The sequence below is a fragment of the Tamandua tetradactyla genome, chromosome 2 (assembly GCF_023851605.1).
Source record: "Tamandua tetradactyla isolate mTamTet1 chromosome 2, mTamTet1.pri, whole genome shotgun sequence".
In the NCBI taxonomy this organism is placed as follows: domain Eukaryota; kingdom Metazoa; phylum Chordata; class Mammalia; order Pilosa; family Myrmecophagidae; genus Tamandua; species Tamandua tetradactyla.
This window is the reverse complement of record NC_135328.1, coordinates 137,385,534-137,410,032: the sequence shown is the minus strand read 5'-3', so window position 1 is coordinate 137,410,032 and position 24,499 is coordinate 137,385,534. Positions and strand designations below refer to the sequence as shown.

The 24,499-nt window shown below is 40.5% G+C and overlaps 1 long non-coding RNA gene and 1 pseudogene across 1 annotated transcript in view; one reads left to right on the top strand and one right to left on the bottom strand.

Moving 5' to 3' along the window:
* The window catches only part of LOC143673971 (uncharacterized), a 122,837-nt gene that overhangs the window by 30,761 nt on the left and 67,577 nt on the right, over positions 1 to 24,499 (bottom strand). The window lies entirely within an intron of this gene.
* On the top strand, positions 3,812 to 6,778 carry LOC143673967 (kinesin-like protein KIF2A pseudogene; annotated as a pseudogene).

Here is a 24,499-nt window from a genome sequence, read left to right as displayed (position 1 = left end):
ATCCTGGATGGGGAAGATTCTCTGACAATTTTGAGTCAGTGGCCCAAGATCCTTCTACCACGTGGTCTTGACATTTCCAGCCATAGCTACCTACCTGTCTCCCAAAACGACCCTGATAATGCACTCCAAACCACCCCAGCTTCTTCAGAAATGGGGTTATCTCTTCAAAGGGAGCAGGTTTTAGTTTCTCTCTGGTATTCTTAGTTCTGGAACCCTCTTTTCAATCAACTGACATTGTGTCATGAGGAATTTCAGTCATGGAGCCTTTATCTCAGTAAATGTTGATTTATGATTATACTGTTTTGTATGTCATGATTTTTTAAACTATTTTTTATTGTGAAAATATAAAATATATACAAAAAAGCAATAAACTTTCAAGTAGATTTTAACAAATAGTTATAGACCAGATTTAAAGTTTAGTATGAGTAATGGTTCCACGATTTTTCATTTTTTCTTCTAGCTGCTTGAAGACACTTGAGACCAACAGAAATATCAATATAATGATTCAGCAGTCACACCCATTTGTTAAGTCCTATCTTCTCTGCTATACTCCTCCTTGTCTTTAAATAACATATATGCATAAAAGCAATACATTTCAAAGTATACTGCAACAATCAGTTATAGAACAGGTTTCAGAGTTTGATATGGATTACAATTCCATAATTTTAGGCTTTTATTTCTGGTTGTTCTAAAGTACTGAAAGCTAAAAGAAATCTTAATATAATGATGCAGCACTCATACTCATTTGTTAAACCTAACATTCTCTGTACAACTCCACCATCACCTTTGATCTTTCTTCCACTCTTTACGGGAATTTGGGCTATGCCCATTATAACTTTTTCATGTTGGAAGGGGCTGTTAATAATATGGGATAGGGGGATAGAAATAGCTGACATTAAGGAAAGGCTGGCCCCTCTGCATTTCAGGGCTTATTTGGTCCGGGGATGCATCTGGAGGTTGTAGGTTTTGGAAAGTTACCCTAGTGCATGGAACCTTTGTAGACTATTATTTCATGCCCTAGGTATTCTTTGGGATTGGCAGGAATGGTTTTGGTTGGGGTTTGGCAAGTTATGATAGGTAGCAATGTCTAACTGAAGCATGTGTAAGAGTGACTTCCAGGGTAGTCTCTTGATTCTATTTGAACTCTCTCAGCCACTGATACTTTACTTCTTATACTTCATTTCCTCCTTTTGGTCAGGATGGCATTGTTGATCCCATGGTGACCAGGCTCATCCCTAGGAGTCATCTACCATACCACCAGGGGCACTTTCACCCCTGGATGTCATGTCCCAAGTAGTAGGCAGGGCAATGGTTTCACTTGCAGAGTTGGGCTTAGAGAGAGAGAGAGGCCTGTATGTGATGATTTTTAAAGAAATTAAACATTGCTGGGATTCCATTTCTCACCTTCTATCACCTTCCATCATATGGCCTATCATTTTCAGCCTCAGACACTGTCATATGGCTCCTAAAGTAGTCCTGAGGTTTCATTCCAAACATCTAGTAATCTTCAGAAGTGAGGATGCCTTGGTGTGGGGAGCACTACTAATTTTTTACGGAAGTCTCAGAGCCCAAATCTCCTAGTCCATCAACTGAGCTTTGTCATGGGTAACTTCACTCATAGAGCCTTCATCAATCAGATAAGTTACTTGACTTCTCTGTGCCTCTGCTTCTCCATCCAAAGCCTTCACAATCAATGCCTGTAATTTCCTAGCTGGCTCACCAATTGTCATGCTGTAACTGCAGTGCTACCAAATCAGGGCATAAGTTCCTGGTACCTTTATCAAGAAGTCCAAATAAGGCCTCCAAGATGCTTACTGTGTGTTTTGAAATCTCAGAATTCACTTGGGGTTAATAAGTGGAAGGCATGTCTCAAAACACTATAAAGGGCTTCTGGGAAGGTGGTAGACTGGGCTCACCCCTGCTTCTCTTAAAACCTTTTCATTATAAAAGTTGAAGCAGGATAATCTGCTGGAAAGTTGAGGTTTTAACACGCAGGTGAGAGTTTTGGGGTGACTTGGCCTTTCTATTTTGTCATTTTCCACTTGCCTATTTGAAGTCTTAATGTATTATTATTAGAATGGCAACATCTTTACAAGTTGGTTTTCACAGAGCTATGGCCACACTCACTAGCTTGCATCCATCACTGCTGCCTTGTGAACCTCAGAACACTACTCCCTTTGTGGTCTGAAGGGATCTGGCATGGCAGAAGCTGGAATGATTTTTAAAAATGGGAATTTAATAAGTTACAAGTTTACAGTTCTAAGGAAGTAAAAGTGTCCAAATTAAGGCACCAACAAGATGTTACCTTCACTCCAGAAAGGCTGATGGGCCAGGAACCCCTCTGTCAGCTGGGAAGTCATGTGGCTGGCATCTGCTGGTCCCTTGCCCCTGGTCTCTGTTGCTTTCATCCTCTGTTCCTGTAGGGGTTCCTCACTTTGCTTCTCTGGGGCTGGCTTTCATCTCTTGGCTTCCCCTACTCTCCCCAGGTTCTAACTTGCCTAACATCTCATGGCAATTTCTGCTGGCCTCCAAGCATCTCCAAACCACATGTCTGCATCTGTGTCAGCTCTTCTGTGAAGTTTCTGTCAGCTCTAAGGCTTCTGTCCTTTCTGTAGGCTCTGTAGTTTCTGGTGGCTCTCTCCAAAATGTTTCCTCTTTAAAGGATTCCAGTAAACTAATCAAGACCCACCAGGAATGGGTGGAGTCACGTCTCCACCTAATTTTGATTAGGTCACACCCACAATTGGGCAAGCTGCATCTCCATGGAGATGGTCTCATCAAGTTTCCAACCTACAGTGCTGAATACGGGTTAACAGAAATGGCTGCTCCCACTAGATTGGTTCAGGATTAAAACATGGCTTTTCTAGGGTACATAATACTTTCAAACCAGCACAATCCCTTTACTGGAATTGTTTATAATTGTTTACAAACAAAGCCTAGAGAAGCCACATGCTGAAAACAATGAAACCCAGAAGTGAAGGACCAGCAAACCACCAGCCATTTGCTTTCCCATATGACAGAGATGTCCTGGATACCACCAGCCTGTCTTTAGAGTCCAGGTATCATCCTGTTGATGCCTCGAATTGGACACTTGAGTGGCCTAAGAACTGTACATTGTAAGTGAATAAATTCCCATAGTAAAAGCCAACCCATTTCTTACATATTGCATTCTGGCAGCTTCAGCAAACTGAAACAATGGTGAAAGGCTGAAAGCTTTCCCTCTAAGATCGAGAACAAGACAAGGATGCCTACTGTCACCAATGTACAGTAAGTTCTAGCCAGAGCAATTAGGCAGGAAAAAGAAATAAAAGGCATCCAAATTTGAAAGAAAGAAGTAAAACGTACAGTGTTTGCAGATGACACAATCCTATACATAGAAAGTCCCGAACAACTACAACAAAGCTACTAGAGCTAATAAACAAATTTAGTAAAGTGGTGGTAAACAAGATCAACATGGAAAAATCAGTATTGTTTCTATACATTAGTAACGAGCAATCTGAGGAATAAATCAAGAAAAAAATCTATTCACAATAGCAACTAAAAGAATCAAATATCCAGGAAATTCTTTTAGAGTAAGCAGATTGAAAATGTATTAGAGCCCGTCCCCCCGGCGTCTGCTCCCCAGCCGGCGGCGCGGGCCCTCCCACTCTCCCCCGCGCCGCCTCACGGCCCGGCCCCGGCCCTCGCTTCACCCCGACGCCCCGGCGTGCGCGTCTTCCCGCCGGCCTGCAGGCCGGGCACCTCCGCCTGCTGCCCCTCGCGGCCCCGGATCGCGTTCACGCTGTCGCCCGGGCCGGCGCGGCCGCGGGCAACCGCTCCCCCTCCCACACCTACCCCGCCCCCTCCCCGCCTTTTCCGCCCTCCTGTCCCCCTCCCTCGGCCGGCTGCCGCTGCTCCCGATGAGGTGATGGCAACGGCCAACTTCGGCAAGATCCAGATCGGGATTTACGTGGAGATCAAGAGGAGCGATGGCCGAATACATCAAGCAATGGTAACATCTTTAAATGAAGATAATGAAAGTGTAACTGTTGAATGGATAGAAAATGGAGATACAAAAGGCAAAGAGATTGACCTGGAGAGCATCTTTTCACTTAACCCCGACCTTGTACCTGATGAAGAAATTGAACCCAGTCCAGAAACACCTCCACCTCCAACATCCTCAGCCAAAGTAAACAAAATTGTAAAGAATCGACGGACTGTGGCTTCTATTAAGAATGACCCTCCTCCAAGAGATAATAGAGTGCTTGGTTCTGCACGTGCGCGGCCTAGTCAGCTTCCTGAACAGTCTTCTTCTGCACAACAGAATGCACGTAGAAAATCTAATTGTGTGAAAGAAGTAGAAAAATTACAAGAAAAACGAGAAAAAAGGAGACTACAACAGCAAGAACTTAGAGAAAAAAGAGCTCAGGATGTTGATGCTACAAACCCAAACTATGAAATTATGTGTATGATCCGAGACTTTAGAGGAAGTTTGGATTATAGACCATTAACAACAGCAGATCCTATTGATGACCACAGGATATGTGTTTGTGTAAGGAAACGGCCTCTCAATAAAAAAGAAACTCAGATGAAAGATCTTGATGTAATCACAATCCCCAGTAAAGATGTCGTGATGGTACATGAGCCAAAACAAAAAGCAGATTTAACAAGGTACCTAGAAAACCAAACATTTCGTTTTGATTATGCTTTTGATGACTCAGCTCCTAATGAAATGGTTTACAGATTTATAGCTAGACCACTAGTGGAAACTATATTTGAGAGGGGAATGGCTACATGCTTTGCTTACGGGCAGACTGGAAGTGGAAAAACTCATACAATGGGTGGTGACTTTTCAGGAAAGAACCAAGACTGTTCTAAAGGAATTTATGCATTAGCAGCTCGAGATGTCTTTTTAATGCTAAAAAAGCCAAACTATAAGAAGTTAGAACTTCAAGTATATGCAACCTTTTTTGAAATTTATAGTGGAAAAGTATTTGATTTGCTAAATAGGAAAACAAAATTAAGAGTACTAGAAGATGGGAAACAGCAGGTTCAAGTGGTGGGATTACAGGAACGGGAGGTCAAATGTGTTGAAGATGTATTGAAACTCATTGACATAGGCAACAGTTGCAGAACATCTGGTCAAACATCTGCAAATGCACATTCATCTCGCAGCCATGCAGTATTTCAGATTATTCTTAGAAGGAAAGGAAAACTGCATGGCAAATTTTCTCTCATTGATTTGGCTGGAAATGAAAGAGGAGCTGATACTTCAAGTGCAGACAGGCAAACTAGGCTTGAAGGTGCTGAAATTAATAAAAGTCTTTTAGCACTCAAGGAGTGCATCAGAGCTTTAGGTCGAAATAAACCTCATACTCCTTTCCGAGCAAGTAAACTCACTCAGGTGTTAAGAGATTCATTCATAGGTGAAAACTCACGTACCTGCATGATTGCCACAATCTCTCCAGGGATGGCATCCTGTGAAAATACTCTTAATACATTAAGATACGCCAATAGGGTGAAAGAACTGACTGTGGATCCGACTGCTGCTGGTGATGTCCGTCCAATAATGCACCATCCACCAAATCAGATCGATGACTTAGAGACACAGTGGGGTGTGGGAAGTTCCCCTCAAAGGGATGATCTCAAACTGCTTTGTGAGCAGAAGGAAGAAGAGGTTTCTCCACAATTGTTTACTTTCCATGAAGCTGTCTCACAAATGGTAGAAATGGAAGAACAAGTTGTAGAAGATCACAGGGCAGTGTTCCAGGAATCTATTCGATGGTTAGAAGATGAAAAGGCTCTCCTAGAGATGACTGAAGAAGTAGACTATGATGTAGATTCATATGCTACACAACTTGAAGCTATTCTTGAACAGAAAATAGACATTTTAACTGAGCTGCGGGATAAAGTGAAATCTTTTCGTGCAGCTCTACAAGAAGAAGAACAGGCCAGCAAGCAAATCAACCCGAAGAGACCCCATGCCCTTTAAATCATCGTTTGCTGCTACTATAACATAAAATGGTTCAGCTCTTGGGGCTATTTGAAAGTTTGAAATTTTAAGTGTCTGTGGAAAATGTCTTGTCCCTCACCTGAATGACATTTCAATTTTCTGAAACACTCCTTTGTCTACAAAATGCTTCTAGTCCAGGAAGCATAACAAGAATTGGGATCAGTGAAGCATTTTGTTTCATTTACCCAAATAATGATTTACTCTGGGAGATTCTTGCGAATTTTACTTTCTATATAATGAAGTAAGATTGTGGACTTGATCCAGAGGTGGGCAGTAGGAGGAAGCCACAGCATTTCCTTTTAAATTGGTTCAATTTTCATAGCAAGACTGAACAATTTTAAATCCTTTGCTGTGCATGCATACCTCATCAGTGATTGTACATACCTTGCCCACTCCTAGTTAGCTGTGCTCACCTCTTCCTGCTTTGTGCCTTGAGTAAAGGCTACTGACCCTAAATTTCTGAAGCACAGCTAAGATAAATTACATTCCTTATTTGTCACTGTAAATTACCTTTATTGTGTGTACATTTTTATTGTATTTGAGACAATTTTTTGTGTGTGACTACTTAATTTTGCAGAATGTGCCATATCATTGAACAGAACTAAAGTCTGTGACAGTGGACATAGCTGCTGGACCATTCCATCTTATATGTAAAGAAATTTGAAATTATGATTTTCAAACCATATGACATGTGGTTATAATTTTCTTAGCATTTTCTTTGTAAAGAACTAAAATATAAACTAGTTGGTGTATAATAAAAAGCAATGAAATTCTGAAAAAAAAATGTATTAGATACACATATGAGAGGACATTTGGGAATTTGGGAACTCTCACAAAGACAGAGATAAGAAAGGTAAGAGGCAATAGGCAATGTGAGGCTATTTGCTTTTAGAGATTAGCTCTACTTATTCCCCTTCTCCTTTCTTTTCTTGGGGCTCTTCCTCCTACCTGCCCTTCTCTCCAGAGCAGTGCCTGGTAGTAGATACCATGTTTGGGTGGGTCAGTCGGGGTGCCAGTTTGAAATTGTTATGTACCCCAGAAAATCCATGTTTTAATCTTTATTCAATCTTGTGGGACCATATCTATTGTTTAAGGTGGGAAACTTTGGATTGTTTCCATGGAGATGTGACACATCCATTGTAGGTATGGTCTTTTGATTAGATGGAGATTTGACCCTACCCCCTCAAGGTTGGTCTTGATTCATTAGAGTCCTTTAAAAGGGAAAACATTTTGGAGAAATCTCAGATGTAGGCAGTTGGAGAACAGTTGCTTCAGAGCTCACAAAGACATGGATGTTTGGAGATGCTTGGTGTGCTAACAGAGAGAGCAGATGCCTAGTCAAGGGCAGAGCCTGTGAGCATTGTAATATGCCTTCCTATGAGGTGCTAAGCAAGCCAGAACCTGGAGAGAGCCAAGGGAGATGAAGAGATGAAACCCAGCCGCAGAGAAGCCAAGTGAGGAACCCCCATATGAAACAGAGGTTGAACGCAATGGAGCCCAGAAGTAAGAGACCAACAGATGCCAGCCCGTGGCTTTCCAGCTGACAGAGGTGGGAAGTCGCCTCTTCTCAACTGACAGAGGTGGGAGCTAAATAAGACTGGGGAAGAGAGAAGCAAATGACCATCTTTCAGGCCCAAGAGTGAATATTAGCTGGTGGCTCATTCCTGCTTAACTGGGGAATAAAAGGGTACATGTGCTAAATTAAAGAGTGCAGGAATGAGGCTTAAAAGGGGCTTGATTGATTGGGCTGCGGCTTAGGCTGCCAGGTTGAGCCAATTATTTCCACTAGAGATGTCAGTACTATCTTTCTGATGGTGAGGGCAATGAATTACCACTATTTTTTTGTGGTTAAGAGCATGGCATTTAAGAAATTGAGTATCTTTTGGTGGTGTTTAATTGGGAGAAAGTTTTGGTCTTTCTACACTATTGTGTGAGCATACAGGACTAGGAAGGCCCAGCTTTTTCCCTTTTGCTCATTCTAGAGCTCAGGTGAGGGCAATTAGTTTTGCTTTCTGAGCTCAAGTCCTTGGGGGCAGTATGGACCTTCCTACGTGGGACAGAGCGTGGGACAGAAATCCTAGAATGAGCTGAGACTCAGCATCAAGGGATTGGGAAAACCTTCTCAACCAAAAGGGGGAAGAGTGAAATGAGACAAAATAAAGTGTCACTGGCTGAGAGATTCCAAACAGAGAGGCTATCCTGGAAGTTATTCTTATGCATTAAATAGATATGGCCCGTTTAGTTAAAGTGTAATGGAGAGGCTAGAGGGAACTGCCTGAAAATGTGGAGCTGTGCTCTGGTGGCCATGTTTCTTGAAGATAATTGTCTGATAATATGGCTGTCACAGTGTGACTGTATGGTTGTGAGAGCCTTGTGTCTGATGCTCCTTTTGTCTACCTTATCGACAGACAAGTAAAACATATGGATTAAAAAATATGTAAATACTAGGGGAACAAATGTTAAAATAAATTTAGTAGATTGAAATGATGGTGATCAGTGAAGGGAAGGAGGGGTAAGGGGTATGGTATGTATGAATTTTTTCTGTTTTCTTTTTATTGCTTTTTCTGAATTGATGCAGATGTTCTAAGAAATGATCACGATTATGAATATACAACTGTGTGATATACTGTGAGTTACTGATTATATAACAAGAACAGAATGATCATACGATAAGAAAAAAAGAATGTGACTGTCACTTGTGCATTAAAAAAGGCACATGCAGCTTTGAAAACTACTGCTTTTTCACTTCTTTGCTTTGTATATATATGTTATATCATATAATAAAAAAGTTAAAAAAAAAAAAAAGAATTCAAGAACACAGCACATCATAGAGAAGCAGAGAGAAATTCTGTCAGGTTCATGTGTCAACTTGGCCAGGTGATGGGGCTGTGCAGGTTTGAAAGGCTTATGTAATGTAGAAAAGCCATATTTTAACCCTAATCAACCTTGTGGGAATAATGGTTTCTTCTAATCCCTATTCAGTACTGTATGTGGGAAACTTTAATTAGCTTATCTTCATGAAAATATGACTCAATCAAGTGTGGGTATTAAACTTGATTAGGTGGAGATGTGTCTCCACCCATTCCAGGTGGGTCTTGATTGGTTGTACCGGAATCCTTTAAAAGAAGACAAAATAAAAAACTAGAGAACAAGAGAGAAGGTCATGAGATTCGGAGAGAGCAGACAACACTGCAGAACCACGAAGCAGAGAGCCCACCAGCCAGTGCCTTTTGGAGATAAAGAAGGAAAAGACTGGGTGGGCCACAGTGGCTCACTGGCAAAGTTCTCATCTGCCATACCGGTCTCATACCGGAGACCAGGGTTCAATTCCTGGTGCCTGTCCATGCCAAAAATATAGAAGGAAAAGTCCTCCTGTAGAGCCTTATGAAACAAGGGGCCTGGAGAGAAAGTCAGTAGATGCCATCATGTTCACCATGTGCCCTTCCAGCTGAGAGAGAAATGCTGAACATCATCAGCCTTCTTGAACCAAGGTATGTTTCCTTGGATGCCTTAGATTGAAAATTTCTATAGACTTGCTTTAATTGGCACATTTTCTCAGCCTTAGAACTGTGAAATAGGAACTTACTAAATTCCCCCTATTTAAAAGCCATTCCATTTCTAGTATATTGCATCCTGGCCGTTAGCAAACTAGAACAGGTGCCCAGTTGTCTAGTCAAGTAAGCACTATCTGTTGCTGTCCATTTCATGGACTTAAATCATGAGCACATTGGTTACATCTGTGGCTGATTACATCTGCAGTCAGCTAAGGGGAGTTTCTTCTGCAATGAGTGACACTTAGTCTAATCACCCAAAGACTTTTAAGGAGAATTCAGAAAAGACCATCTCCCTTTCCACTTCAGCCAGCCAGCCTCTCCTGGGAGTTTGTTGAGGCCCTTCACTGGAGCTGCCAGCTTGCAGCCTGCTGTACAGATTTTGGATTCCTACATCTCCATGGGTGTATGAGACACTTTTATAAACCTCATATTTACAGATATATCTTGTTGGTTCTGTTTCTCTAAAGAACCCTAACTAATACAATGTGTGAGAGAACATGTGGGCACTCTCACAAAGAAAGAGGTGAGAAAGGCAAGAGACCTCAGGAATAATTTTTTTACAAATGCTGTTTTGACAAATCTTCACACAAATGCAGTCCACACACTGTGTACAATCAACGGCTCACAAAATCATCACATAGTTGTGTATGTATCACAGTGATCATTTTTTAGAACTTACACATCACTCAAGAAAAAGAAATAAAAAGGGAAAAGAAAAATCCCATACCCCTTACACCTCCCTCTCATTAACTACTAGTATTTTCATCTACTCAATTTATTTCACCCCTTATCCCCTATTATTTCTTTATTTTTATCCATATTTATATTTACCCATCTGTCCATACACTTATTAAAAGGATCATCAGACACAAGGTTTTCACAATCACACAGTCACATTTAAAAGGTATATCTTTTTTTTTTTTTTTTTTTTTAACGGAAAGAAAAAAAAGAAATTAACACAACATTTAGAAATCATACCATTCTACATATGCACTCAGTAATTCTTAACATCATCACATAGATGCATGATCATTGTTTCTTAGTACATTTGCATCAGTTTAGAGGAACTAGCAACACAACAGAAAAAGATATAAAATGTTAATATAAAAAAAAGAAATAAAAGTAGTAGTAATAGTAAAAAACAACAACAACAAACAAACCAACAAGCCAACAAAAACAAAAAAAAACCCTATAGCTCAGATGCAGCTTCATTCAGTATTTTAACATGATTACTTTACAATTAGGTATTATTGTGCTGTCCATTTTTGAGTTTTTGTATCTAGTCCTGTTGCACAATCTGTATCCCTTCAGCTTCAATTACCCATTGTCTTACCCTGTTTCTAACTCCTGCTGAACTCTGTTACCAATGACATATTTCAAGTTTATTCTCGAATGTCCGTTCACAACAGTGGGACCATACAGTATTTGTCCTTTAGTTTTTGGCTGGATTCACTCAGCATAATATTCTCTAGGTCCATCCATGTTATTACATGGTTCACAAGTTTATCTTGTCTTAAAGCTGCATAATATTCCATCGTATGTATATACCACAGTTTGTTTAGCCACTCTTCTGTTGATGGAGATTTTGGCTGTTTCCATCTCTTTGCAATTGTAAATAACGCTGCTATAAACATTGGTGTGCAAATGTCCGTTTGTGTCTTTGCCCTTAAGTCCTTTGAGTAGATACCTAGCAATGGTATTGCTGGGTCGTATGGCAATTCTATATTCAGCTTTTTGAGGAACCGCCAAACTGCCTTCCACAGTGGTTGCACCCTTTGACATTCCCACCAACAGTGAATAAGTGTGCCTCTTTCTCCGCATCCTCTCCAGCACTTGTCATTTTCTGTTTTGTTGATAATGGCCATTCTGGTGGGTGTGAGATGATATCTCATTGTGGTTTTGATTTGCATTTCTCTAATGGCCAGGGACATTGAGCATCTCTTCACGTGCCTCTTGGCCATCCGTATTTCTTCTTCTGGTAGGTGTCTGTTTAAGTCTTTTTCCCATTTTGTAATTGGGTTGGCTGTCTTTTTGTTGTTGAGTTGAATAATCTCTTTATAAATTCTGGATACTAGACCCTTATCTGATATGTCATTTCCAAATATTGTCTCCCATTGTGTAGGCTGTCTTTCTACTTTCTTGATGAAGTTCTCTGATGCACAAAAGTGTTTAATTTTGAGAAGCTCCCATTTATTTATTTCCTTCTTCAGTGTTCTTGCTTTAGGTTTAAGGTCCATAAAACCACCTCCAGTTGTAAGATCCATAAGATATCTCCCAACATTTTCCTCTAACTGTTTTATGGTCTTAGACCTAATGTTTAGATCTTTGATCCATTTTGAGTTAACTTTTGTATAGGGTGTGAGAGATGGGTCTTCTTTCATTCTTTTGCATATGGATATCCAGTTCTCTAGGCACCATTTATTGAAGAGACTGTTCTGTCCCAGGTGAGTTGGCTTGACTGCCTTATCAAAGATCAAATGTCCATAGATGAGAGGGTCTATATCTGAGCACTCTATTCGATTCCATTGGTCGATATATCTATCTTTATGCCAATACCATGCTGTTTTGACCACTGTGGCTTCATAATATGCCTTAAAGTCAGGCAGCGCGAGACCTCCAGCTTCGTTTTTTTTCCTCAAGATGTTTTTAGCAATTCGGGGTACCCTGCCCTTCCAGATAAATTTGCTTATTGGTTTTTCTATTTCTGAAAAATATGTTGTTGGGATTTTGATTGGTATTGCATTGAATCTGTAAATCAATTTAGGTAGGATTGACATCTTAACTATATTTAGTCTTCCAATCCATGAACACGGTACGCCCTTCCATCTATTTAGGTCTTCTGTGATTTCTTTTAACAGTTTTTTGTAGTTTTCTTTATATAGGTTTTTTGTCTCTTTGGTTAAATTTATTCCTAGGTATTTTATTCTTTTAGTTGCGATTGTAAATGGGATTCGTTTCTTGATTTCTACCTCAGCTTGTTCATTACTAGTGTATAGAAAAGCTACAGATTTTTGAATGTTGATCTTGTAGCCTGCTACTTTGCTGTACTCATTTATTAGCTCTAGTAATTTTGTTGTGGATTTTTCTGGGTTTTCTACATATAGTATCATATCGTCTGCAAACAGTGATAGTTTTACTTCTTCCTTTCCAATTTTGATGCCTTGTATTTCTTTTTCTTGCCTAATTGCTCTGGCTAGAACTTCCAACACAATGTTGAATAATAGTGGTGATAGTGGACATCCTTGTCTTGTTCCTGATCTTAGGGGGAAAGTTTTCAATTTTTCCCCATTGAGGATGATATTAGCTGTGGGTTTTTCATATATTCCCTCTATCATTTTAAGGAAGTTCCCTTGTATTCCTATCTTTTGAAGTGTTTTCAGCAGGAAAGGATGTTGAATCTTGTCAAATGCCTTCTCTGCATCAATTGAGATGATCATGTGATTTTTCTGCTTTGATTTGTTGATATGGTGTATTACATTAATTGATTTTCTTATGTTGAACCATCCTTGCATACCTGGGATGAATCCTACTTGGTCATGATGTATAATTCTTTTAATGTGTTGTTGGATACGATTTGCTAGAATTTTATTGAGGATTTTTGCATCTGTATTCATTAGAGAGATTGGTCTGTAGTTTTCTTTTTTTGTAATATCTTTGCCTGGTTTTGGTATGAGGGTGATGTTGGCTTCATAGAATGAATTAGGTAGTTTTCCCTCCACTTCGATTATGTTGAAGAGTTTGAGGAGAGTAGGTACTAATTCTTTCTGGAATGTTTGATAGAATTCACATGTGAAGCCGTCTGGTCCTGGACTTTTCTTTTTAGGGAGGTTTTGAATAACTAATTCAATCTCTTTACTTGTGATTGGTTTGTTGAGGTCGTCTATTTCTTCTTGAGTCAAAGTTGGTTGTTCCTGTCTTTCCAGGAACCTGTCCATTTCTTCTAAATTGTTGTATTTATTAGCGTAAAGTTGTTCATAGTATCCTGTTATTACCTCCTTTATTTCTGTGAGGTCAGTAGTTATGTCTCCTCTTTCATTTCTAATCTTATTTATTTGCATCCTCTCTCTTCTTCTTTTTGTCAATCTTGCTAAGGGCCCATCAATCTTGTTGATTTTCTCATAGAACCAACTTCTGGTCTTATTGATTTTCTCTATTGTTTTCATGTTTTCAATTTCATTTATTTCTGCTCTAATCTTTGTTATTTCTTTCCTTTTGCTTGCTTTGGGATTAGTTTGCTGTTCTTTCTCCAGTTCTTCCAAGTGGACAGTTAATTCCTGCATTTTTGCCTTTTCTTCTTTTCTGATAAAGGCATTTAGGGCAATAAATTTCCCTCTTAGCACTGCCTTTGCTGCGTCCCATAAGTTTTGATATGTTGTGTCTTCATTTTCATTTGCCTCTAGGTATTTACTAATTTCTCTTGCAATTTCTTCTTTGACCCACTTGTTGTTTAAGAGTGTGTTGTTGAGCCTCCATGTATTTATGAATTTTCTGGCACTCCGCCTATTATTGATTTCCAACTTCATTCCTTTATGATCCGAGAAAGTGTTGTGTATGATTTCAATCTTTTTAAATTTGTTAAGACTTGCTTTGTGACCCAGCATATGGTCTATCTTTGAGAATGATCCATGAGCACTTGAAAAAAAGGTGTATCCTGCTGTTGTGGGATGTAATGTCCTATAAATGTCTGTTAAGTCAAGTTCATTTATAGTAATATTCAGGTTCTCTATTTCTTTATTGATCCTCTGTGTAGATGTTCTGTCCATTGATGAGAGTGGTGAATTGAAGTCTCCAACTATTATGGTATATGTGTCTATTTCCCTTTTCAGTGTTTGCAGTGTATTCCTCACGTATTTTGGGGCATTCTGGTTCGGTGCGTAAATATTTATGATTGTTATGTCTTCTTGTTTAATTGTTCCTTTTATTAGTATATAGTGTCCTTCTTTGTCTCTTTTAACTGTTTTACATTTGAAGTCTAATTTGTTGGATATTAGTATAGCCACTCCTGCTCTTTTCTGGTTGTTGTTTGCATGAAATATCTTTTCCCAACCTTTCACTTTCAACCTATATTTATCTTTGGGTCTAAGATGTGTTTCCTGTAGACAGCATATAGAAGGATCCTGTTTTTTAATCCATTCTGCCAGTCTATGTCTTTTAATTGGGGAATTCAGTCCATTGACATTTAGAGTTATTACTGTTTGGATAATATTTTCCTCTACCATTTTGCCTTTTGTATTATATATATCATATCTGTCTTTCCTTCTTTCTACACTTTTCTCCATGTCTCTCTCTTCTGTCTTTTTGTATCTGACTCTAGTGCTTCCTTTAGTATTTCTTGCAAAGCTGGTCTCTTGGTCACAAATTCTCTTAGTGACTTTTTGTCTGAGAATGTTTTAAATTCTCCCTCATTTTTGAAGGACAATTTTGCTGGATATAGGAGTCTTGGCTGGCAGTTTTTCTCTTTTAGTAACTTAAATGTATCATCCCACTGTCTTCTAGCTTCCATGGTTTCTGCTGAGAAATCTACACATAGTCTTATTGGGTTTCCCTTGTATGTGACGGATTGTTTTTCTCTCGCTGCCTTCAAGATCCTCTCTTTCTCTTTGACCTCTGACATTCTAACTAGTAAGTGTCTTGGGGAACGCCTATTTGTGTCTAATCTCTTTGGGGTGCGCTGCACTTCTTGGATCTGTAATTTTAGGTCTTTCATAAGAGTTGGGAAATTTTCAGTGATAATTTCTTCCATTAGTTTTTCTCCTCCTTTTCCCTTCTCTTCTCCTTCTGGGATACCCACTACGCGTATATTTGTACGGTTCACATTGTCCTTGAGTTCCCTGATACCTTGTTCAAATTTTTCCATTCTTTTCCGGATAGTTTCTGTTTCTTTTTGGAGTTCAGATGTTTCATCCTCCAAATCACTAATTCTATCTTCTGTTTCTTTAAATCTGTCATTGTAGGTATCCATTGTTTTTTCCATCTTTTCTACTTTATCTTTCACTTCCATAAGTTCTGTGATTTGTTTTTTCAGTTTTTCTATTTCTTCTTTATGTTCAGCCCATGTCTTCTTCATGTCCTCCCTCAATTTATCGATTTCGTTTTTGAAGAGGTTTTCCATTTCTGTTCGTGTATTCAGCATTAGTTGTTTCAGCTCCTGTATCTCATTTGAACTATTGGTTTCTTCGTTTGACTGGGCCATATGTTCAATTTTCTGAGCGTGATCCGTTATCTTCTGCTGGCGTCTGGGCATTTAGTCAGATTTCCCCGGGTGTTCGACCCCACAGGTTGAAAGATTTTTCTGCGCAGTCTCTGGGTTCTGTTCTTCCTATCCTGCCCAGTAGGTGGCGCACGTGGCACACGCCTGTCTGTGGGTTCCACCAGCGAAAGTTGCTGTGGGTCCCTCAACTCTGGAAAACTCTCGCCGTAGGGGAGGTTCGGCAACCGAAGCGTCTTGGAAGAATGCCAGCCGGCCCGGGGTTCCAAACGCGGGGCGGGTCGCCGGCTGTCGCAGCACAGGAGAGCGTCCGGCCAAATTAGCTAGTCGGCCCGGGGCACCAAGCGTGGCGGGAGGGCGCCAGCTGTCGCAGCCCGGGAGAGTGCACTGCTCCCAGCCGACGGGGGAGTCACGTGTTTGGAAGGGATCCCCCGGTCACTGTTCTCCGCAGTCTGGGGATTTCCGACCCAACTATCTCAGTTGTTCCGGGGGGCCTCGTGTGGTGGGGGCACTAGCCGCCGCGGCCTAAGGGGACCACCTGTCCAATTCTACCAGCTGGCCTGGGAAGGTGGAAGGGAGGGACTCCGGTCGCTTGCTGTCCCACCCAGGAAAGCCCGTGCCCCTTGGTGATCTCACCGGAGCTGGTTCTCCCAGATAGTCAGCCGTTCCAGGATGGGGTACGCTGTCCCTTTGATCTCCCTCGTGGCTCCGGGAGCTGCTCTGTATTATCTCCACTCCCCCAGTAGTTGTTCTGGAGGAGGAAAGGTGAGGGCGGCAAGGCTGTCGAGGCTGGTGGCGGAGGAGCACAGTGAAGGCGGGGGAAGAGGGCACCGTGTTGGTTGGAGAGCAGCCAGAGCAGGAGGGGGAGGGGGGTAGGGAGGTCGGGCGGCTCGGCTGCTGCGGGGCGCGTGCGCCGCGCGGCGGTCCGGCGGAGAAAGAGAGGGGGTAGGGAGGTCGGGCGGCTCGGCTGCTGCGGGGCGCGTGTGCCGCGCGGCGGTCCGGCGGAGAAAGAGAGGGGGTAGGGAGGTCGGGCGGCTCGGCTGCTGCGGGGCGCGTGCGCCGCGCGGCGGTCCGGCGGAGAAAGAGAGGGGGTAGGGAGGTCGGGCGGCTCGGCTGCTGCAGGGCGCGTGCGCCGCGCGGCGGTCCGGCGGAGAAAGAGAGGGGGTAGGGAGGTCGGGCGGCTCGGCTGCTGCAGGGCGCGTGTGCCGCGCGGCGGTCCGGCGGAGAAAGAGAGGGGGTAGGGAGGTCGGGCGGCTCGGCTGCTAAAAGGTATATCTTTATGCAATCATCTTCAAGAATCAAGGATACTGGAACACAGCTCAACAGTTTCAGGTACTTCCCTCTAGCCACTTCAATACACCATAAACTAAAAAGGGATATCCATTTAATGCATAAGAATAACCTCTTGACTGTTTGAAGTCTCTCAGCCACTGAAACGGGCTCATTCCTCTCTTCCCCTTTTGGTCAAGAAGGCTTTCTCAATCCCATAATGTCAGAACTCTGGCTCATCCCAGGAATTCTGTACCATATTGCCAGGGAAACCTACACCCCTGGGAGTCAGGTCCCATGTAGGGGGTGGGGCAATGAGTTCACCTGTCAAGTTGGCTTAGAGACAGAGGCCACATCTGAACAACAAAAGAGATTCTCTGGGACGACTCTTAGGCATAATATTAAGTAGGGTTATTTTGCAGGAATGTTTCACAGGGGACAAAACCAAAGATTAAGGGCCCAGCCTATTGAATTAGTTGTCCCTACTGCTTGAGAGACTATCAGAAATTCTCCAAATGGGGAAGTTGAATATTTCCTTCTTTCTTGGTCAATACTTCTTTACTCACTGCCAAAATTACTCTGGGATATATTGGGGCATCCCACTAACCTGGAAAAACCAACAAAATCTCATCTGCTATTTAAGATTTCATGTACTTATGGTGTTCAACTAAACTGACTGTATATATTAAATTAGGTAAAAGTACTACCAAAAATATAAATTTTTGCACCATATAAACATCTATCCCTTTAGTCTCACAAAGAAGCTGAAGTTTTAACATATGAACCATATCATTCTTTACCCTGTATTCTGATCTTAGTACTATCTGTCAGCTTCCTTCATACCTCTAGTTGAAAGCTGATCACCCCAGGAATAAATTTAACCAAGGGTATAAAGAAACTTAACCAGAAAACTACAATACATTGCTAAAAGCAATCAAAGCTCTGGATAAGTGGAGGAACATTCTATGTTCATGGATTGGAAATTAAATATTAAGATGTTGAATCTATCCAAAATTGATTTACATATTCAATACAGTCCTGGTCAAAATTCCAACAACTTACTTTGTAGAGATGACAAAGCCAATCATCTAGTTTATTTGGAAAAGTGGAGGTCCCAAATAGCCAGGGGCCCCTTGAGAATGAGGAACAAAGTGGGAGGACTAGCACTTCCTAACTTTAAAGCATATTACAAAGGTACAATGGCCAAAACGGCATGGCACTGGCATAAAGACAGAAATTGATGAATGAAATTGAGTTGAGAGTTCAGGAAGAGACCATAACATCGATGGTCTGTTGATTTTTGACAGACTACCAGGGCCACTCAACTGGGGCTGAACGATCTCTTTAACAAATGGTACAGGGATATCCATATACAAACGAATTGGGGGGAGAGGACCCCTATCTCATAACTTGTTCAGAGACTGGCTCAAAATGGATCAAAGATCTAAATATAAGAGCCATTTCCATAAAACTCCTGGAAGGAAATGTAGGGAAGAAACTTCAAGATCTTGTGGTAGGCAGTGGCTTCTTAGACTTTACATGGAAAGCATAAACAATGAAAGGAAAAACAGATAAATGTAAACACTTCAAAATTAAAAGTAAATACTTTTGTGTTTCAAAGGACTTTATCAAGAAAGGTGAAAAGGCAGCCTACTAAATAGGAGAAAATATTTGGAGACTACATATTTGATAAGGGTGTAATATCCAGAATATAGAAATACTACAACTTAACAATAAAAAGACAAACTACTTTTTCTAGCTTGCTGAAGCTGCTGGAATGCAATATACCAGAAACAGAATGGCTTTTAAAAAGGGGAATTTTGGGCGGGCCGCGGTGGCTCAGCGGGCAAGAGTGCTTGCCTGCCGTGCCGGAGGACCCCGGTTCAATTCCCGGCCCCAGCCCATGTAAAAAAAAACAAACAAAACAAACAAAATATAATAAAACAAGAAAATGTTTAAAAATGTTTCCCTTTCTTCCTCCCTTCCTTCCTTCTCTGTCTTTCCTTCCTTTCCTCCCTCTCTCTTTAAAAAAAAAAAAAAAAAAAAAAGGGGGAATTTTTTAAGTTGCAAGTTTGCAGTTCTAAGTCTGTGAAAATATCCAAATTAAGGCAAAGCTATGAAATGTCTAACCTAAGGCATCCAGGGAAAGATACCTTGGTTCAAAAGGGCTAATGATGTTTAGGGTTTTTCCTTCAGCTGGAAAGGCACATGGTGAGGTCTGCTAGCTTTCTCTTCAATGGCTTCCCCAAGGCTCTGTCCGTTCTGTCAGCTCTGTTGGTTCTGTTGTGGCTCTCATGGCTATAAAGGTTTTTGCAAAATGGTTCCTTCTTAAAGGGCTCCAGTAAGCAACCCCACCTCGAATGGATGGAGACACATCTCCATGGAAATAATCTAATCAAAAGTTACCACCTACAATTGGGTGGGTCACATCCCCATGGGAGCAATCAAAAGGTTCCACCCAGCAATATTGAATGGGGATTAAAGGACATGACTTTTCTAGGGTACACAACAGATTCAAACCAGCACATTTCATCTTTTGGACCCCAAAAAGACATATTCTTTCCAAATGCAAAATATAATCATTCCATCACAATACCAGAGAGCCTTAAACCATTTCAGTAATGATACAAATACAATTCAAAGTCAGAAACAGTACAAAATTTCATCAAAGTTGCTACAACTTTGGTCTGTCCTAAGGAAAAATTCTCCTCTGACTCTAGACCTGTAAAAGTCAGAACAAGTTATTTGCTGCCAACAAACAAAGGAGGGACAGTCATAGCATACATACCCCCATTTCCAAAGGGAGAAATTGGAAGGAACATAGGTGTCGCTGAATCCAAGCAGTTTCAGAAACCTGCAGGGCAAAATCCATTAGATTTCAAAGTCTGAATCATTTATCTTTGGGGCTTTAGAGAGTGGCAGCATACCCTTTCCAAGGGCCTATTCAGTGGCCTGCCTCTCTCCAAATGTAATCTTGGGGGACACTGGGGAGATTACCTTTTGGCTCCATCCTCTCCAAGCATCAGGGCTGCACGTGGGCTCTCTGCCATTTCCAGGGCACATGCTCAACCCCTCCACAACAATTTAGTGGCAGTCAGACTCTCCCCAATCCCCAAGAAATATGCTCCAACCTCTCCAAGGCCTGAGGCAGAACAATTCTTCCACTGCAATGAGGTGGAAGGCCCATCCTTTGCCTTCAGGGCAAACTCACCCTCTCCAAGTGCTTGGTAGGTCCACTCTCCAGGACCATGGTTTCTTTTTTTTTTTAAATACAGTTTTATTGAGATACACCCACACACCATATAGATCGACTGAAATATACAATCACTTGCTCACAGTATCATCACGTAGTTGTGTATACATCCCCATGATCAATTTTGGAACATTTTCATTACTTCAGAAAGAAAATAAAAATAAAAAATAAAGCCAAATCCTCCCATATCCCTTATCCCTCCTCCCCACCTGTTGATGGTAGTGTTGGTATGATACATTTGTTAACTCTTAATGAAAGAATAATCAAATATTACTGTTAACCATAGTCTATAGTTTTCAATAGGTACATTCCCCCCCATGTATCTATCTATTATTGTTTTAACATTTGTTCCCCCTATTATTTACTTATTTTTAATCCGTATATTATACTCATCTGTTCATACCATAGATAAAAGGAGCATCACGTGCACAATCACACAGTCACACTGAGAATGCTATATCATTATACAGTCATCTTCAAGAAACATGGCTACTGGAACACAGCTCTACAGTTTCCAGCACTTTCCTCTAGCCTCTATAGTATACTGCAGATTAAAAAGGGGCTATCTATATAATGAATAAGAATAACCTCCGGGATAACTTCTTGACTCTGTTTGAAATCTCTCAGCCACTGACACTTTATTTTGTCTCATTTCTCTCTTCCCCCTTTTGGTCGAGAAGGTTTTCTTGATCCCTTGATACTGAGTCCCAGCTCATTCTAGGATTTCTGTCCCATGTTGCCAGGGAGGTTTAGATCCTGGGAGTCATGCCCCATGTAGATATGGGGGGCGCTGTGAGTTTGCTTGCTCTGTTGACTGAGAGAGAGATAGGCCACATATGAGCAACAAAAGAGGTTCTCTGGGGGTGACCCTTAGGCCTAATTTTAAATAGGCTTAGCCTATTCTTTGTGGGGATACGTTTCACATGAACAAACCCCAAGATTGAGGGCTTGGCTATTGATTTGGTTGTCCCAACTGCTTGTGAGAATATCAGGAATTCTGCAAATGGGGAAGTTAATTTTCCTCCTTTCTTGCCATTCTCCCAAGGGGACTTTGTAAATACTTCTTTATTCACTGTTCAAATCACTCTAGGATTTATCAGGGCATCACACTCAACAAACCTACAAAATCTCATGCCCTATTCAAGGTTCCATGTATGTATGGTGTTCAATTAACTTGTCCATATAATTTATATTAGGAAATGCACTAGTCAAAATATAAATCTTGCACCAAATAAACATGTTTTTGCTTTAGTCTCATACGGAAGTTGAAGTTTTAAAATATGAATGGCCATCTATTTTCAACACCCTGCAACATTGACATTCCTTTGACCTTCCTCATGCAAAAACATTTTTCAATTTTTAGTCACTATCATTGTACTCTCTAGGCATTCCTAGATTATACCATCTCAGTCTTTATCATCTAGTCCATGGTTTTTTTTTACTTCAGACCTTAGCTTCCATAGTTCTGTCTCTAAAGTTATTTTTCCTCCAATGCACCCTTTTTCTGCCCCTCTTAGTCCAGGCTGGCAATGGCTCTGTTTATACAGAACCCATAACACTCTTTTTTTTTATTTTTTATTTTTTATTTTTTTTTATTAACGGAAAGAAAAAAAAAAAAAGAAATTAACACAACATTTAGAAATCATACCATTCTACATATGCACTCAGTAATTCTTAACATCATCACATAGATGCATGATCATTGTTTCTTAGTACATTTGCATCGGTTTAGAGGAACTAGCAACACAACAGAAAAAGATATAAAATGTTAATATAAAGAAAAGAAATAAAAGTAGTAATAATAGTAAAAAACAACAACAACAAACAAACCAACAAGCAAACAAAAACAAAAAAACCCTATAGCTCAGATGCAGCTTCATTCAGTATTTTAACATGATTACTTTACAATTAGGTATTATTGTGCTGTCCATTTTTGAGTTTTTGTATCTAGTCCTGTTGCACAGTCTGTATCCCTTCAGCTTCAATTACCCATTGTCTTACCCTGTTTCTAACTCCTGCTGAACTCTGTTTCCAATGACATATTTCAAGTTTATTCTCGAATGTCCGTTCACATCAGTGGGACCATACAGTATTTGTCCTTTAGTTTTTGGCTGGATTCACTCAGCATAATATTCTCTAGGTCCATCCATGTTATTACATGGTTCATAAGTTTATCTTGTCTTAAAGCTGCATAATATTCCATCATATGTATATACCACAGTTTGTTTAGCCACTCTTCTGTTGATGGAGATTTTGGCTGTTTCCATCTCTTTGCAATTGTAAATAACGCTGCTATAAACATTGGTGTGCAAATGTCCGTTTGTGTCTTTGCCCTTAAGTCCTTTGAGTAGATACCTAGCAATGGTATTGCTGGGTCGTATGGCAATTCTATATTCAGCTTTTTGAGGAACCGCCAAACTGCCTTCCACAGTGCTTGCACCCTTTGACATTCCCACCAACAGTGGATAAGTGTGCCTCTTTCTCCGCATCCTCTCCAGCACTTGTCATTTTCTGTTTTGTTGATAATGGCCATTCTGGTGGGTGTGAGATGATATCTCATTGTGGTTTTGATTTGCATTTCTCTAATGGCCAGGGACATTGAGCATCTCTTCACGTGCCTCTTGGCCATCCGTATTTCTTCTTCTGGTAGGTGTCTGTTTAAGTCTTTTTCCCATTTTGTAATTGGGTTGGCTGTCTTTTTGTTGTTGAGTTGAACAATCTCTTTATAAATTCTGGATACTAGACCTTTATCTGATATGTCGTTTCTAAATATTGTCTCCCATTGTGTAGGCTGTCTTTCTACTTTCTTGATGAAGTTCTTTGATGCACAAAAGTGTTTAATTTTGAGGAGCTCCCATTTATTTATTTCCTTCTTCAGTGTTCTTGTTTTAGGTTTAAGGTCCATAAAACCACCTCCAGTTGTAAGATCCATAAGATATCTCCCAACATTTTCCTCTAACTGTTTTATGGTCTTAGATCTAATGTTTAGATCTTTGATCCATTTTGAGTTAACTTTTGTATAGGGTGTGAGACATGGGTCTTCTTTCATTCTTTTGCATATGGATATCCAGTTCTCTAGGCACCATTTATTGAAGAGACTGTTCTGTCCCAGGTGAGTTGGCTTGACTGCCTTATCAAAGATCAAATGTCCATAGATGAGAGGGTCTATATCTGAGCACTCTATTCGATTCCATTGGTCGATATATCTATCTTTATGCCAATACCATGCTGTTTTGACCACTGTGGCTTCATAATATGCCTTAAAGTCCGGCAGCGCGAGACCTCCAGCTTCGTTTTTTTTCCTCAAGATGTTTTTAGCAATTCGGGGCACCCTGCCCTTCCAGATAAATTTGCTTATTGGTTTTTCTATTTCTGAAAAATAAGTTGTTGGGATTTTGATTGGTATTGCATTGAATCTGTAAATCAATTTAGGTAGGATTGACATCTTGACTATATTTAGTCTTCCAATCCATGAACACGGTATGCCCTTCCATCTATTTAGGTCTTCTGTGATTTCTTTTAACAGTTTTTTGTAGTTTTCTTTATATAGGTTTTTTGTCTCTTTGGTTAAATTTATTCCTAGGTATTTTATTCTTTTAGTTGCAATTGTAAATGGGATTCGTTTCTTGATTTCCGCCTCAGCTTGTTCATTACTAGTGTATAGAAAAGCTACAGATTTTTGAATGTTGATCTTGTAGCCTGCTACTTTGCTGTACTCATTTATTAGCTCTAGTAATTTTGTTGTGGATTTTTCTGGGGTTTCTACACATAGTATCATATCGTCTGCAAACAATGATAGTTTTACTTCTTCCTTTCCTATTTTGATGCCTTGTATTTCTTTTTCTTGCCTAATTGCTCTGGCTAGAACTTCCAACACAATGTTGAATAACAGTGGTGATAGTGGACATCCTTGTCTTGTTCCTGATCTTAGGGGGAAAGTTTTCAATTTTTCCCCATTGAGGATGATATTAGCTGTGGGTTTTTCATATATTCCCTCTATCATTTTAAGGAAGTTCCCTTGTATTCCTATCTTTTGAAGAGTTTTCAACAGGAAAGGATGTTGAATCTTGTCAAATGCCTTCTCTGCATCAATTGAGATGATCATGTGATTTTTCTGCTTTGATTTGTTGATATGGTGTATTACATTAATTGATTTTCTTATGTTGAACCATCCTTGCATACCTGGGATGAATCCTACTTGGTCATGATGTATAATTCTTTTA